The sequence below is a fragment of the Protopterus annectens genome, chromosome 5.part0 (assembly GCF_019279795.1).
Source record: "Protopterus annectens isolate FY-2018-M chromosome 5.part0, PAN1.0, whole genome shotgun sequence".
In the NCBI taxonomy this organism is placed as follows: domain Eukaryota; kingdom Metazoa; phylum Chordata; order Ceratodontiformes; family Protopteridae; genus Protopterus; species Protopterus annectens.
This window is the reverse complement of record NC_056735.1, coordinates 1519284318-1519300447: the sequence shown is the minus strand read 5'-3', so window position 1 is coordinate 1519300447 and position 16130 is coordinate 1519284318. Positions and strand designations below refer to the sequence as shown.

Sequence of the window (16130 nt, the reverse complement as noted above, 5' to 3'; positions counted from 1 at the left end):
GTATATTAGTCTAGTCAGGGCTAAGTCATGGATTAACCAAACAGAAGCTCCTATGACAAAGTTCTTAAAACTTTGGTGAGGCCTATTTACTGAACACCCTGCGACAGCCTGTTTCCTGGTGGAGCTGTGTGGACTGTGTAAAGATACAAAAAAGTGTTGTTTTTTGTGAGGACTGCAAGCTAAAAGAATATTTGTGTTATTTAATTTGGAAATGAGAAGCCAAAAAGAGTTATCATTTCATCTTCTGATTGGATATATGCAATAAACCTATGCTTTTATATAAATCAGTGCCTCCAGTGTTCCTTGAACTTATACTGGAGGCATGTGCATGAGCAGTTTACCAGGGACTTGACATTTACTAATCCATTCAGTACATCTGCTGACAAATACAAAACACATTTTGGGCAATCCGTTCTCCATAAAAGTGTTATTACTGTTTCTCTGAGATACAGCTACCACTGCTGCTGCAATGTTTACCTGGTGACATTAACAATAAAAAAAAAAAAGCTTGTTAAGTTACAAGTGGATACCATATGTTAGTGCAACTACAGAAACAGCAACTGTCAAACCTAGAAGGAATGAGGTTCATTTATAAGAAATGCATGGTGATCCATGCTGGTGCTAATAATAATGATTATCCTTATGCACTTGATAATTATATTCTGATGAAGACTAATTATATTAGGGATTTGGGGTGATTATAGATTCAAGTGTAAGTTTTGAGGAATGTTCTAGGGATTTAATCAGAAGATGTTATGGCCTAATTAGTAATATCATGAGCATGCTTCTCGACTGTCCAGATTTTCGCAGAATGTCCAGATTTTTGCCTTATATATTTAGTCTCTTCCTCATAAAACTTGTGATTTTCAAGCAAATCACTGATGACTGAAGCCACTGACTAATCAAATCCATTTGAATTTCAGTTTTCATATCTTTCAGAAAGTGCATACTAACACAAATCATGTAATTTTTAGCAACTTTCTAAGATTATAAGAGCAATATTTAAAATATGTCCCTATTTCTGGTCTTTGTCACTCCATTATTTTAGGCTTTGTTCAAATTTCTTCCACTAAGTGGGTAAGGGGTGTGATCATTTGAAGTTTTTCAAGTAGGGATGAATGGGTGCTGGTTCCATTATTTAAAAGTATTGTGGTTCTTTTTGTGTGTGTAAATATATATATATATATATATATATATATATATATATATATATATATATATGTAAATATATATATATATATATATATATATATATATATATATATATATATATTTCTTCTCAGATTCTGAAACTTGAACATATACAAATAACCTCCACTAGACAAGATTCTGGAATACAGTACTGTACTTACAGAGAAATATTTAAATACTAATCACTTTTTTCCCATTGGAAACATGTTGCTAAAATGGGATTTAATATTTATGTATAAATGTTATTGCAATGAAACTCTTGAGGCAACAGTCGGCATTATTTTTTTTCAGTGTAATCTTTTTATGAGGATCCATAATTTGCTTAATTCTGTCTAGAACTTTAAGCTTTGTGTTCTTTTTTCATACCAGGGTTGGTAAACTATGGAATATGCTACCTTTGCATATAAGAAGAGCTGGATGCACTAAAGCTTTTAAGAAGCTGTAGATGCCTGATTTGAGACTAAAGATTATGAGCCAAGTATATCACTGAGCAACACTCTTAAATGGCCCTGTTGAGCTCTGAGTTTTGAAAGCTATAACACTAAACAATGAATATTACAGTTGTGCTGGACACTGTCACTACCAACTCCAAAGACAGTGTCTGCTATGAAATATTAATTAAGGAAGGTGACTTGGAATCTTACCTGATGATATTTGAATGTTGTACCATCACAGAGAACTGGGACCAAGCAGATGGTCAAATATCCTGCCCTTCCAGCCAACAGAAGAAACATTGGGAATGTGTATGGATGTGGAGGGAATTGATTGCATGAACTATAACAAACATAGGAAAGAACTTTTCTCCAGATGTGTAATAATCTCCAAAGTACAATGTATAACATTTTATAACTGGACTTTTAATGCTGACAAAGTGGTAAGAGTATAGAAGAATGACTTAAGCACAATTTGACGCTACGGTTATAGTCTGATATCAACAGCAAAGTGAAAATGTTAGAAATTTTAGCAGTACACAGATTTAAAAGAGTTTTGACTCATAATATGAGGAAAATGGTTGTTGCAAATTGATCTCAAGAACTCTTGATGTATTAATAAGTTTAGTAGAATGCGTACTTGTTGATGGCACCATGTATAAATCCTTACTGCCTGCTTGTAAGACTTAATAAACTTAATGTTATCTTCTGTAAACCAAAAATCTAAAAGTAACAAGTTCAGTTATTTCAAATGTAGGAGGAGGCTGATATTGGTAAGTTCTGTACTACTACTACTGAAGAAAATGCTAGCAGTAGAAATGTGAAAACTGAAATGTGTGCTACATACGACTCTGTTTCTGTGGAGTGTGATACAATTATAGCTAAAATAATGGGGTCAGCACTACGTCATTGCCTTAAAACCAAGCTACAATTTTTAGGAGGAAGTGAGCTTCAAACCCTACTAGACTCTGGAAGCATGATTACCCTTAATGTACCCTAGTATGTAAGCATAAGATTAGTGAAAACCAAAGAATAAAAGCATTTCTAGGAAAATTATTACATCCTTTTGCCACTGATATGTGTCATGATGTATGTATTATTATATTAGGAAGAGATATTCTGCATTTTAAAATACTATGGAAAACAGGTGAGGAGCAAGAATCCATACACTGTTCAGTACAAAAATGTGAAGAAGGGTAAGACAGTGATGTACATAGAGGATCAGAACAAAAACTAAGAGAAAGGAGTTGGTACAGAAGCTACAACACTGGCTAGAATCTGGTTGTGGTTGGACAATAAAAAAGGATCCTGTCTGGTATCCAAACAATGTCCCAATTATAGAGAAGAAAAAAATAAAAATAAAACTGTAAGAGATATTATTGGAAATGAAGGTAAAATGATAGAGAACCCCGAAGTAAAAATCAATACATGATAGAATCTGCAAAGTTGTACAAGAAACATTACTGCAGAATCTGAGACAAAAATAGAAACATAGAAAAAGTAGGGAATCTAACCGAGGACCCTTAGAACAAAGTGAGTATTAAAAGCTGTGGACCCATGGGGTCTGTATTAAAACAATGAAAATCCATTACATCAAATACCAAAACAGCGACATGTATTACTCAAACCACAAAAATACCAAAAGCACTAAACAGCGAAATTTAAAATATCGAACGTTCATAGTCCGCCAACCCCACCACCCACTACATACTACCTATCCAAACAAAATAAATAAACCACATACATACACTAACCAAACCCTACTCCTAACCCTAAAGTAAAGCACCAAAACTCAACTTCTAACCCTGCACTAAACCCCACATATACAACTATCTATGCACTACCCTTAACCCCTCCCTAACCCTAAGATCTGTAACTACCGCACACTTCCCCTATGGAGATATATCCAAACAAAATAAATAATACACATAAATACATTTAACAAAACCCTACTTCTAACAGTACACTAAATCTTACACACATTACCTATCTATACACTTACCTTAACCCGCACCCTAACCCTAAGGTCTGTAACTATCGCACACTTACCTTACGGAGCTATACCACAGACGGGCCAACCAAAACACTTCGACATTTCAAATTTTGCAGTTTTGCACGTTCAACGATTATGTATTTCACGCAATACGTGTCGATGATTTCGCATTTGCGTTAACGGAGTTCCGAAAATCTAATAGGAACCCAGATCCATGACACAGAGGTATAAAGTCCTTACTGTGACCCAAAAAAACCATGTTTCGAGTAGTGGCACAGGCACTGTTGGGGCCTCATGGGGGGGTGGGAGTGACTGACTGACAATGGCTCACCCATTCAGGGAGGGAGGTAGCCTGAGATCACTGCAATAAAGGTCTGACAAGCTCTGGGCTGCAAACGGGTATACTGCTTAGTTGGAGGTTGTGCATTAGTAGAAGAGCGCATGCATCTGTCAACACAGCAATAACATGGAGTCTGAAAGGCTGATGTGGGGTGGTAGTAGCAAAAATATGACATTGCACTAGCTTCCTCAGTCTCCTCACCAGAGCTAGATACCAGAGCTAGATATGATTTTAAGTTAATCCAATGGGAGGCTAAGTCAGGTTTAGTATATCCAGTAAATGAGGAGTAGATATGGTGGCAGCTGATGGTTAGATAGGGGGAAGAAGGAGAAATAAATGAGTACTAGAAGTGAGCTTAGCTGGAAAATGTCGAGTTCTGAGCCTACTTCTGCTGGTACAAAGCAGAAGATCCAAACAAAGACACTCTAAGCAACAGCTATCAGTAAGTAATGGAAAAATGAAGGTCATTTTGTTCTGATACACTCTTTACAGAAAAAAGAACAATAAAGACAACATAGGAAAAGAAAAAAAAGTGAGAAGGTGTTGTTCACTCATAATAAGATATAAAAATTGCAACAACATGGCAAACAGAGCTGTCAACATTGCCATACAGATAGCAGAAATAACAATGCATATGAAGATTTTCATCTAAAACTACTCTTTGTAGAAGAAGCCATATCAAAAGCTGTAGTGCCAGTGTTTTTGTGGGAGAAAGTTATAGCCTTTACCTCAAGGGATGCAACTGGTGAAAGTAACCCTGAGTTACTCGACATATAAGCAACATAAACTTTAAATAAAATCACAATGGGAAGATAATACTTTAAGCAGGGCAAGAGACAACATAACCAGGTTGCAGAGTAAGAAAGTGAGCAAGATGTTCCCTTTGCTTCTTAACCACATGCTGAGTTAAAAGATCTTTTATATAGATTAAAGAAAGAAAGGGAGGTAAGTCTACATCACGTGCAAGTGCCAAAACCTTATAGGATACATTTAACAAAGTTGCCATTTAGTCACATATTAAGAGGTCAGCAAGGGAGGGACAAAACTAAGGCAAGAGTACTAGCTAGATTTTACTGGCCAGGGCTAATAAGACAGAAAACTTCTGGATTTATTTTCCATAACCCTACCCTGGGTTCTTTGATCCCAATACTTATCATAAAAATACCACTTGAATTTATTTCCATGGACATTTTAGGTCCACTAGTACATATTAGTAATACTGAAGTTATGCCAGTCAAATAGTTGAAGACATCACCCACAGACATCTTCCCAATTTAGAATTTCACAAGAAGATCCACTTTTAAGAACATTTCTCCACTGAGAAAACAAAGATAATAATGCTTTGTGCAAATGTGTGGTACATGTTTGTGTGCCTGTGTGTCTGCACTTATGTGCTTGTGTGTGCGCACATGCACATCTGTGTGTCTGTTTGGATATGTGTGGGCATTTTTTGTGTGATGCACATGTGCATCTGTGCCTGCACATGTGTGAGTTTTGTATGCACGTGTGCATCTGTGTATCTGTCTCTGCACGTATATGCATGTATGTGTGTGTCTGTGAGTGTGTGTGTGTGTGTGTGTGTCTCTCTCTGTGTTGGGATATGTTTTAAAATTGCACCCTACTAATTACTGCAGTGGACTGTACTGGTAGTCTTTAAGCTGGTAAGCACTGTGGACTAATTAATGTATCTCCTGGTTCCTTGCCTTCTTTCTTTGTTTCCTTCTCTAATAAATCTAAATTTGTGAGGCAGCTTTCTTAACTGGTTAGTAATGTTATATTGCTATTTGTTGGTACACTAAAACAAGCAAATCTATGAACTTTTGTATTGTACTGCATTTTTATATGCCAGATTTTAATTTTATTTATATTAAATTATGTGATTAAAAATTACCTTTATACAATGCAAGCACATTAATTCTCTTATAAAATGAAAGCTATTGCAGTCTCAAACCGCTTAAGGTTAGTATATCACAACATTCAGTAAAATGTTTTATTAATTGTTGGTGAAGATACTAGCTATTGTTTACATTTTCATCAGGAGTTTCAAAAGTCATACTTTCATAAAGAGAACACCATACACCTTAAAATGTTTTTAATATGCTTAACCATTGTGTCTTTATATCAACAAACTAGGAAAGATGCTTTTCCTCATAAAACGATTGATTCTTTTTCAGCAGTTCATAAGGACATTTTACTGTCTGTCTGGCAGTTTTCTGCAAGTATAAATTACACCTCTTTTTTCTGCACTGGCAAATCAGTCATAGACAAGGCTTCACTTAAGGAGATGATTAGTGGGGAGGCTCAAGTGTGTCAATCTGTAGATGACATGTTGGGCATGTCTTATGCTTCTTCTATAGTTGTTTCATAATGCACTGAAACAATAAAAAAAAATATAATGAGAACTGTTTGTATGTGCATTGTTACCAGACATTTTATAATGTTATTTAATAATCAAAAACATTTTGTGTCACAGAAGAAATGGAGCCTTGAGTGTGAGCCAGGAAGCCCACATTCAATTAATGGCCCAGACAATGGAGGAGCTGCCTGTGGTAGATGAGGTTCTGAAATGCTGATTCATTAACCACCACCAAACACTAATACATGCGAGAGATGCAATTATACAGCCAAACTGGAGGCTAAGCTCTCTCAACCCAAGACTGGGTCAGACAGTCAAGAAGAGAAGGGAAATACTGTCATCACACCACCAGTCTCAGATAGACCCATTAAACCAGCACCGGCAAAAAACACACATAAATACACTAAAACATACTCGGAGGCTCTAAATAAACATCTGCATAAGCAACAGAGACCTCCAAAGCAGACATGCAAGCAACCTCCACCCCCTCAACACAAACCATGAAACACATACTTCACAAAACCAGCGTGCCACACAATCACAGCCCTTAAGGCAAAATAACATACCCAACATACTAGTAATAGGTGACTCTATAGTCAGGCACACTGACGTCCCACTCACTAGGCTGAATAAGGAAAAGATTACTGTTAGCTGTCTGTCAGGTGCCAGGATCCACCACATAACACAAGCACTCAGGTCACTCCAGAACAAGTACAAATACGACTCTGTCATTGTCCATGTTGGTGTGAATGACCTGAGCCGTACCTCCCTAGACTACATGAAAAGAGTTATGGAAGAGCTCTCTGATCACGTAGCCCAGGCCAGTATGACCCTGACTCTGAGCAGCATCCTGTCCTCCCCAAGAATGATACAATGGTATAAAGAAAAAATTATCAATTTCAACAATTGGCTACATTTCTGTGTCATTCAAAAGGGATCCAGTGTCTGTCTGCCTGGGATGACATGCTCGATAAGCTACGCTGCTTCGCTAGCAATGGCTTGCACCTGTCACCTTTAGGCTTTCGAATACTGGCAAAGGCTCTTGCCACCCCCATAGTACCTTTTTTAGGCAAGGCTCAAAAGACAAACCCACCACCGTAAACAGCACAAGTAACAAAAAATCTGAGGGTAATGCTACTCAATGCCAGAAGTCTAAACCTCAAAATGCATGTACTTGAGGCACTCCTCAGTATGGAGAAAATCGATATATGTTCAGTAACAGAAACCTGGTTTAAGGTTCTAGAGAGCACCCCAGCACTACCAGGCTACAACTCATACCATACATTTCAGCCACAGAACCCGGACCAAAATACAAAAGGCAGGGGAGTATCCATATTCATCAAGGATACCCACACCTCCAGGTTAATGGTGCAGCACGATGCTTCAGAAATCATCCACATGCAACTAACAATAGGCAAAACTGCAATTCAAATTGTAGCTTGCTACAGATCACCCACCATGTCCCAGGACCCCCATTCCACATTTCTGGAAAGACTGGGAAACATAAAGGTCCTACCAAACACCCTAATATTGGGTTATTTCAACTACCCAAACATTAACTGGTAGAACTACTCAAGTACTAACTCCCTTGCCCAGCATTTCCTAGAGTTTATAAACTCAAATGCCCTGGATCAACTGGTCAACACTCCCACCAGAGGTGACCACATATTGGACCTGGTCATCACCAACATGTGTGACCGGTGTTCCATACTGGAGGCCAACCCCTCACTGGTTAGATCTGACCATAAACAAATCACTTTGGATATCCACATTCCTCCCTCACCCCCGGACAAGGAAACCACTGTGAAAAACTTTTCAAAAGCAAACTTCACATTACTTAAGACCGAGGTGGAAAGTTTCAAGGCCCCCATGCTAAAGGATAACGCTGTCCAAGCTGCAAAATCCTTTACTAATGCATTCTACGGGCACCTACAAAAATGCATGGATCATGCTATCCCAAGCAAAACCAAGACTCACTCCTCCAAGAAAAGGAAACCAGTCTGGTGGACTTCTGCCAAAACAAGCTATACAACAGAAGGAGGAAACTAGTACAGAAAAGAGTAAAATCCCAAGAAGGGAAGACATCCCTGATCAGTATCAGCAAGAAACTATGATCCCTCATAAAATTGTCCAAGGCAAGCTTCGAAAGAAAAATTGCCAAGGACTCCAAAGATAACCACAAGGCATTCTTCAGCTATGTCTAGAATCTAAGTGGCAATGCTCAGATCTGCTCAGAGTTAATGCAGAATGGCACAAAATACACAGAACCAACCGATATTGCCAACATTCTGGCAGACAGGTTCAGTGCAAACTTCACCCCCCTCACCCCCAAAAGGGCCCATAACCATACCAGAAGAATGTAGAGTCCCTGAAATCACAGACACTCAGGTTAAAACAGCCCTCTCCAAAGCCAAAAACACAGCATCAATGGGACCGGACGGTGTCCCAGGATGTGTCCTACACGAGCTCAAAGATGAACTAACCCCTCACCTAAACACACTGTTCAAACTCAGCCTCTCCACAGGCTACGTACCCACAGAGTGGCAAACAGCAATGGTTATTCCGCTCCATAAAGGTGGAGCCACAACAGACCCTGGGAACTATCGCCCTATAAGCCTGACTCATCATGGAACTCATTAACAAGAGACATTGGGAACCTCCAAACACTGGACCCTACCCAGTTCAGCTTTGTTAAGGGCAGATCATGTCTCCTAAGCCTGGTGGACCTCTTTGAGACAGTTACCAAGGGGTGGTACACACAGCATACCTAGACCTTGCAAAGGCCTTCGACACCATTTCCCATTCTGGTATTATAGACAAGCTCACCAGCCTGAACATAAACCCCTATGTCATAAGATGGGTTGCCAATTGGCTCATGGACAGAACCCACATGGTGAGAGTTGCGGGAGCTAGGTCTGACTCTAAACTGGTTACAAGTGGTGTTCCCCAGGGCTCAGTCCTAGGACCCCTCCTGTTCGGCATATACTTCTCAGAGTTGCAAGCAAGCATAGGAGGACTATGGCTGACCAAGTTCACAGACGACTGCAAACAAGGGGCTATAATTGACTCTCTGGCTGACACAGGCATCCTCCAAAAGGGTCTCACTGAGACGGATACCTGATGTCGAAATCATGGCCTCAAGTTAAATTCCAAAATGTTCATAGTCATCCCCTTTGGAAAAAACAAAGTACACACAAACTACCACATAGGTGGTAGCCCCCTAAATTCAAAAAACGTAATAAGGGATCTGGGGACCCAAGTAGATAGTAATCTCTCCTTTGATCACATTGCCAAAGTGGTTAGAAAAACCTTCTGTGTGGCCCCACCTAATCACAAAAGGGTTTGCATCCAGATCAAAAGAGGTCATTGTGCCCCTCTACTCATCACTCATCAGACCCATCATAGAGTACAATGCCCCATTTGGGATGTATCTTACAAGACATCTGCAACAGCTGGAAAGACCACAGAAGTACCTCACGAAGAGGATCACTGGCCTCAAACAGATGCCCTATGCAGCTTGACTGAAGAAACTCCAGCTGTACTCGGTTGCATACCGCCTACCCAGAGGTGATCTCTGCCTGACATACAAGGCCATGTCCAACCCAGAATTGATGGACATGCTTCACCTAAAGAAAACTTTATCCCCTTGAGCCACATGCTCTAGGGATCTAAACCTCACCACAACAATAAATAAGACGTGCTGGAGGGATAGGTTCCTGTCCCAGAGACTTCCCATGCTTTGGAACAAGATTCCAATCTACATTAGGCAGAGCTCCTCGCTAACACTCTTCAAGAGAAACCTTAACAAGTGGATGGGAAACAGAAAATTTACCCTGGGGATCACTTCAGTGGCTCTGCTGGACAAAGGCACAGGGAACTAATCTAAGGGGGGGGGTGGGGAAAGCCAACACATTCTGGCTGGGCTTATAAATGCCTTTGGGCAGATAGCCTAGTACCTACCTATGAACCTAATTAATCCTTGGAAGAGAGTGACGTTCCAGTCAGACTATGGCCACCGGTGGAAGTCAGAAATTCTAGCACAGGAAGTCAAAAGTCTTGGGAAGCACTGGCAGATCATGTGCAATGGAAAGTTTATGCATGATGGAACATGTGCAGAAACTATACTCACATGATTGCTAATTTTTTGCAAGCAGTGGGGTAAAGGGTAGACCAACAAAATAAAGCAATGCTTACTGCCAAGATGAACCAGTGCTGGCATGAATGTATATCTTCTCTGCCTTGCTGAGGAGGTTGAGAAGAGCATCAAAACATGGTAGGGGATGGGGGACTAGCACCAAAAAGAGAAGGGAAAAATTTAACAGCTGATTAAAAATAAATATGTCACTATATTTCATTCTGAAGTGAAACAGCAGAGTATAAATTATAAACCCTGATCAATGTCTTCATTCAAAAACATTTGTCTGAGGGTCTGACAATATTTGCAAGATTTTAGTCATACATAAAGTACAGGGCACTTAGTAAACCACTAAAGCTATGGGATTTATGAAAAGCTCCTCTTAAAGACAAATGTAACATTAACTGTTTTACATATTACTTCAGCTTTTTCTTTTATTACATTTTTATTGTATCACTTTTATAAAATAAAAATGAAATATGTTTACTTACCACTGAGTTTAAACTGCTGCAGCACTTGTCAGGCTAAAGGGAGAAATTATTAAACTGGTACATGTGCAGAATTGAGGAATAAACATATATTTTATGACAGCCATTTAGTTATTACATTGTTATAACCATGGGTACCCGGGTACTGAAGTATGAATAGTCAATCAGAGCTCATAGGTTCATAGGTTGTTACTAGGCTAATGGTCCAAGCGGGTCTTTTGAAGCCTGTCCATGCTTTGCTCATAAGTAATTGGCCACGCTTTGCCCATAAGTAATTAGCTACACTTTCCCATAAGTAATAGTAAGGTGACTTGTATGTACGGAATAGGTGACCGAGTACTTACACTTTGCCTCTGTCATATAGGGATGGGGAGCCAGTCAAGGGATAACTTTCCGATGAAATTCATTAAATGGAACTCTTCCTACTCCCCCTTTCTAGCAGTTAGGACAGGGGTCCCACAAGGATCAATATTGAACCCTCTCCTCTTCAATGTATTTACCAATGACCTTTTCTCATCTTGCCCCCAATCCAGTCTTATTCAGTATGCAGATAACTCGACCATCATCAACTCTGCTGACAACATAGTAATCCTTCAATCCCTTACACAAAACTCACTCCACTCAGTTGAAAACTGGCTACAATCAAACCAACTCCTGTTAAATGCGAGCAAAACTAAGCTACTACTTTTCCTACATAAAAATCTGGAACATGCAAGACAGAACTTTTCCATAACATCCCTTAATGGAACTAAAATTTCTGTTGACACCCAAATAAAACTCCTTGGAGCAATAATTGATGATGAACTTAAATTCAATCATCACATTCATAGCTCAATAAAAAAAAAAAAACACCAAAAACTAGGTCTGCTTTACCGTCACAAAAACTTTCTTCCCTGTGCATCCAGGCCATCCCTTGCCCAATCACTGCTCTATGCTTCACCTATTCTTAACCATCTACAGAGTAACCTAATATCCAAACTAGAAACCACATATAACAAACTAGCCAGATTTGCTGCAAATCAACTTTATTAATCGCATCACTGCCTCTCATTAAACACTTTACACTGGCCTGAATTTTCCAACTTACTGCCTCAATCCCAACTCCTTATAGCCCACAGTATACTAAACAATCCTAAATCCTGCCCATCCCTTGCAAATTCTCTGACACTTTATACTCAATGCCCACTAAGAAGTACTAATCAATACTTTCTTGAAGTTCATACGCCAAACAAAACCTTTGGGAAAATACTCTATTGTCACTCAGTTGCAAAAAATTGGAATACACTCCCTTTAGCCCTTAGACTACTTAAAGGCAAAATGCCTTCAAGAAACAGCTTAAATCTTTTTTCCTATCAAATTGGATATGTTCATGCTCTAAAATAATACCCAAGAAACATTCAGGGATAACCTAACTTAACTGTATCACTTCTAGCTCTCTCTCTTACTACTACCTACACATTTTTTCCCATCATATTCCATACTAGTTAGCTCATGTTGCATTCACTTCCCATAATCCCTTATTACTGTTCTTTAATTTATTTATTAACTTCCAAAGTTCACACAACTTTATCTGTATATTTACTTACTTCATGCCTACCACCTTGGTTCAGCAATGTATTGACCTTAGTCTTACCATATTTCTGCTTAGTTTCTTGCCATACTATATGAACATTTCCATATATCTATTGTATTGTATTTCTATCCATTTTATATATTCCTTTATTGCATGTTGTGTAATTACTTCAGAAGTATGTATACTTAAAATGTGATCTGTGTTTATCTTTGTTCTTACCATTTGTTTACTTAAACTTTTTTTTTTTGGGGGGGGAGCTTTTCTCCGTGGGTCTCTGCTGAAAAAGGGCTTCTAAGAACCCAGACAGACTAACCCGGCTAAAAAATGTAAAAATAAATAAATGAAATAAGTTATTTACAAAAATCAACATATTTTAATGACCAAATTGGGTAAGGAGATTCATTTTGTTTTCAAAAGAGGCAGGAACCTTAAAAATATTTTCAAAGCAGGTAACAAGGTTAATATAAATGGTGGTACTATGAAGAGCTGTGGAATTTGTTCTTATTATGCTTCTATGTTAACATTAGTGAAAAGTAACAATTTTTCCTAAGGATATTTACTGTAAGGGGAAATAGAATTGCAATACTGCATGGGTGGTATATTTAGCTAGTTGCCAATCACGCCAAGCATTTTATCTTGGCACGACGGAGAGACTCCTTAAACTTAGGATTTAAGAACATCTATAAAGTATAGGTAAATGTGATGCTAATAATGCTTTTATTTAAACATTCACTGTCATGTATTAATTTTAACAAATTAAACTTTTTATACTTGAAAGGGTAGTACCATCCTTGAAAGAGGAATATTGGCATGCTACCTTGGAATATAAGGAATTGTGGTGGCAATTGTTATGGGAATCTGCAGTTTTTCCTGGTTTAAATGACAATGTTTCTCTGAATAGTGTTTTGAAATTGCGATCTTTGAAATTATGATTTTATATATATATATATATATATATATATATATATATATATATATATATATATATATATATATATGGGATCCGGACACATGCTCGACTAGCATATGTCCGAATCACAAAACATCAAACACACATACACGAAAGCGCTTAACATCGAAAAGCGCTTCTGTGTATGTGTGCCTGTTTTGTATGTTGGACTACAGTACGGGTAAGGGAAAATTCCCTTTTCGCCACTGTAGTGCGATCTCGGAGTGAGAATATTAAAGTGGGGGGGTGTGGAGTGCAGAAACGTAGATTTTTTTTGAGCTACACATACACAGAAGCGCTTTTTGATGTTAAGTGCTTTCGTGTATGTGTTTTTGATGTTTTGTGATTCGGACACATGCTACTCGATCATGTATCCTAGACTTATATATATATATATATATATATATATATATATATATATATATATATATATACACCCTCTTTGTTACCAAAGGTTATATTATTATAATTCTAATTTATATGATTGATTACCATTTTATTTTACTTTGTATGATACTTAAGAATGTTTCTTTAAGGGAATGAATTGGTCGGCCATATGGTGTTAGGAGTTCTATTTAATTAACAGTGGATGTTTGATGTATTTATTCTGATGAAGTCCTTGCTGTTATATAGGACAAAAGCTCTTAATAAATTTCATTTTTAAAGTTTTATTTCATTTCTCATGCTCTGTTTTGTTCTCCGACTCTTGGTGCCTGTCTGTTACTATTTTTTTAGTTTGTAATTTTTTGACAATACCATGGCTTCTAGAGTAGGTGAAGGAAATCCTTCAGTGCGGAACAGCATGATTGGTGGAGGAATTCAAATGAACAAAGGACTGAGCGCTGTGAACATTAATCTTGAGATGATGAATAATGCTATTAAAGTTCTGAGTCAATTCAGTTTTAATCTGACATCTGATGCTCAAACAATACCAGAGAGACAACCATGTAACATCCTGATTGTTGATGCCCAAGTACTGGAATGGAACAGGCTTGATCTCTATCCTGTGGAAGTTTATATTAATAAATCTGACTTCATTGACTAGTTGAACCAATTATTTTTGTTTACTGGAACTGGAGGATGGGACAATATTATTACACATACTTCCCTAGACAACTGTTTTGCTAAGTTTGAGAAGAAGTTGAGAAAATTTAAGTCTTTACAACTTGATAATGGTTTTCTACGAGAATGTATTAAGAAACACATAGTTCCCAAAGAGCTAATTTCTACAAATGTCTGAACTGAGTAACTGATGATTTGGTGTTACATCAAGACTTGGTGGAATTATTCAATCGCTCCAGTTTAGAACTTATTTCTATTTTAATGAGGGACAATAATCGAGTAATGGAGATACTGACAAAACAAACTGAGGACTTGGAGATATTTATCACCAGTGACTTATTATTTGATAGTAAATCTTACAAATTTGATAATATTATAAAGAAAATTAATTACAAATGTAAAACCAACTATGAATGGAAATGTAACAAGCTTTTGAGAGACAAGAAGAATAATGAGACGGGTAATGTTCATCCTTTAAAAAATAAGTCAGGTAGGAATAAAATAGATGTGTACGGTTATTCTATGAATGATGAGATTTTTAGTGACCTTGACACTGTCCAACCAAATAAAATTGTTAATGAAGAGACACCTGGGGTTAAAGAATTCTTGAATACTAATGATTTTTTTTTAGTTTTCACCCCTGAGGTGATTAGAATGATTATCACAATGCAACAACCATAAGAGTATACCTGATTCAAGGAGAGGGAGGAATCAGGATGCTTACCAGTGGGGCAGGTTGAGGGTGAGAAATGAATTGGAGTTGAACACTGCTGACAATTTTATTTCTGTTTATAAAGGTATTAAAATTTATAATTGCAGTAATTTAAAGGTAGATGCTACTTATGCCTGTTTATTCTGTAATGGTTTTACTTTTATACAGGCTAGGAATACTAGCTTAGTTAATTTACTTATTGAATTGAAATTATATGTTAGGAAAATGAACCTTCAATTATTATTTGAAGGTGAGGAGTGTCATATTAGAGGTTTAAAAAGGTAAAGTACTTTCAATACCCTGGCTATTGCTTTTTTGAACTTTGAGGTTTCCTGGGAAGCAGAGTTTAGGAACCTATTTGGTCTTAATGACGACCACAGATATTATAATTTAACTAAGCAGGAAATGGATTTATTAAGTTATTTAGAGAGTGATCACATCATTCAAGTTATGAAACCTGACAAGGGATGAGGGATAGTATTGATGGACACTATGTCATACAATCAAAAGATATTTAGATTACTATGGGATCATGAAACGTATGTTGTTGTTTCTTATAACAAGGTGGAATTAGCTTTTAAAGCTATAGATATGATCTTGTATGACCTCCAGATGTCGGGTAACCTTTCGAAAGAACACTATAACTATATAGTTGTTAATAAACTGGCCATTTCATCTTTTTCTGGAATCCCTAAAATACATAAAGATATACTAGACCCCCTGTTAAGGCCTGCTGTGGCATCTGTTGGTTCTAAAACTGAAGCTATTGCTAAATATGTAGATTTTAAGTTAAAATCAGTTTTTATTGATGAGACACAAATTTTAAAGGATTCATGGAACTTTTTGGAATTGATACATGATATTAAATTGTTTTCGACCATACCTCATGATACTGTTCTA

General features: G+C 37.5%; 1 protein-coding gene across 4 annotated transcripts in view; it reads right to left on the bottom strand.

Annotated features, from left to right (window-relative positions):
• Positions 1-16130, bottom strand: part of LNP1 (leukemia NUP98 fusion partner 1) — a 626541-nt gene that overhangs the window by 24076 nt on the left and 586335 nt on the right. For 3 of the 4 annotated variants that reach the window (XM_044071331.1, XM_044071332.1, XM_044071329.1), the window contains one exon: positions 5932-6327. The exons of the other annotated variant lie outside the window; for it this stretch is intronic. The gene's annotated coding sequence lies outside the window, so the exon portion shown is untranslated. Of the gene's footprint in view, positions 1-5931; positions 6328-16130 lie in introns of those variants that run through there. 4 annotated transcript variants of the gene reach the window in all.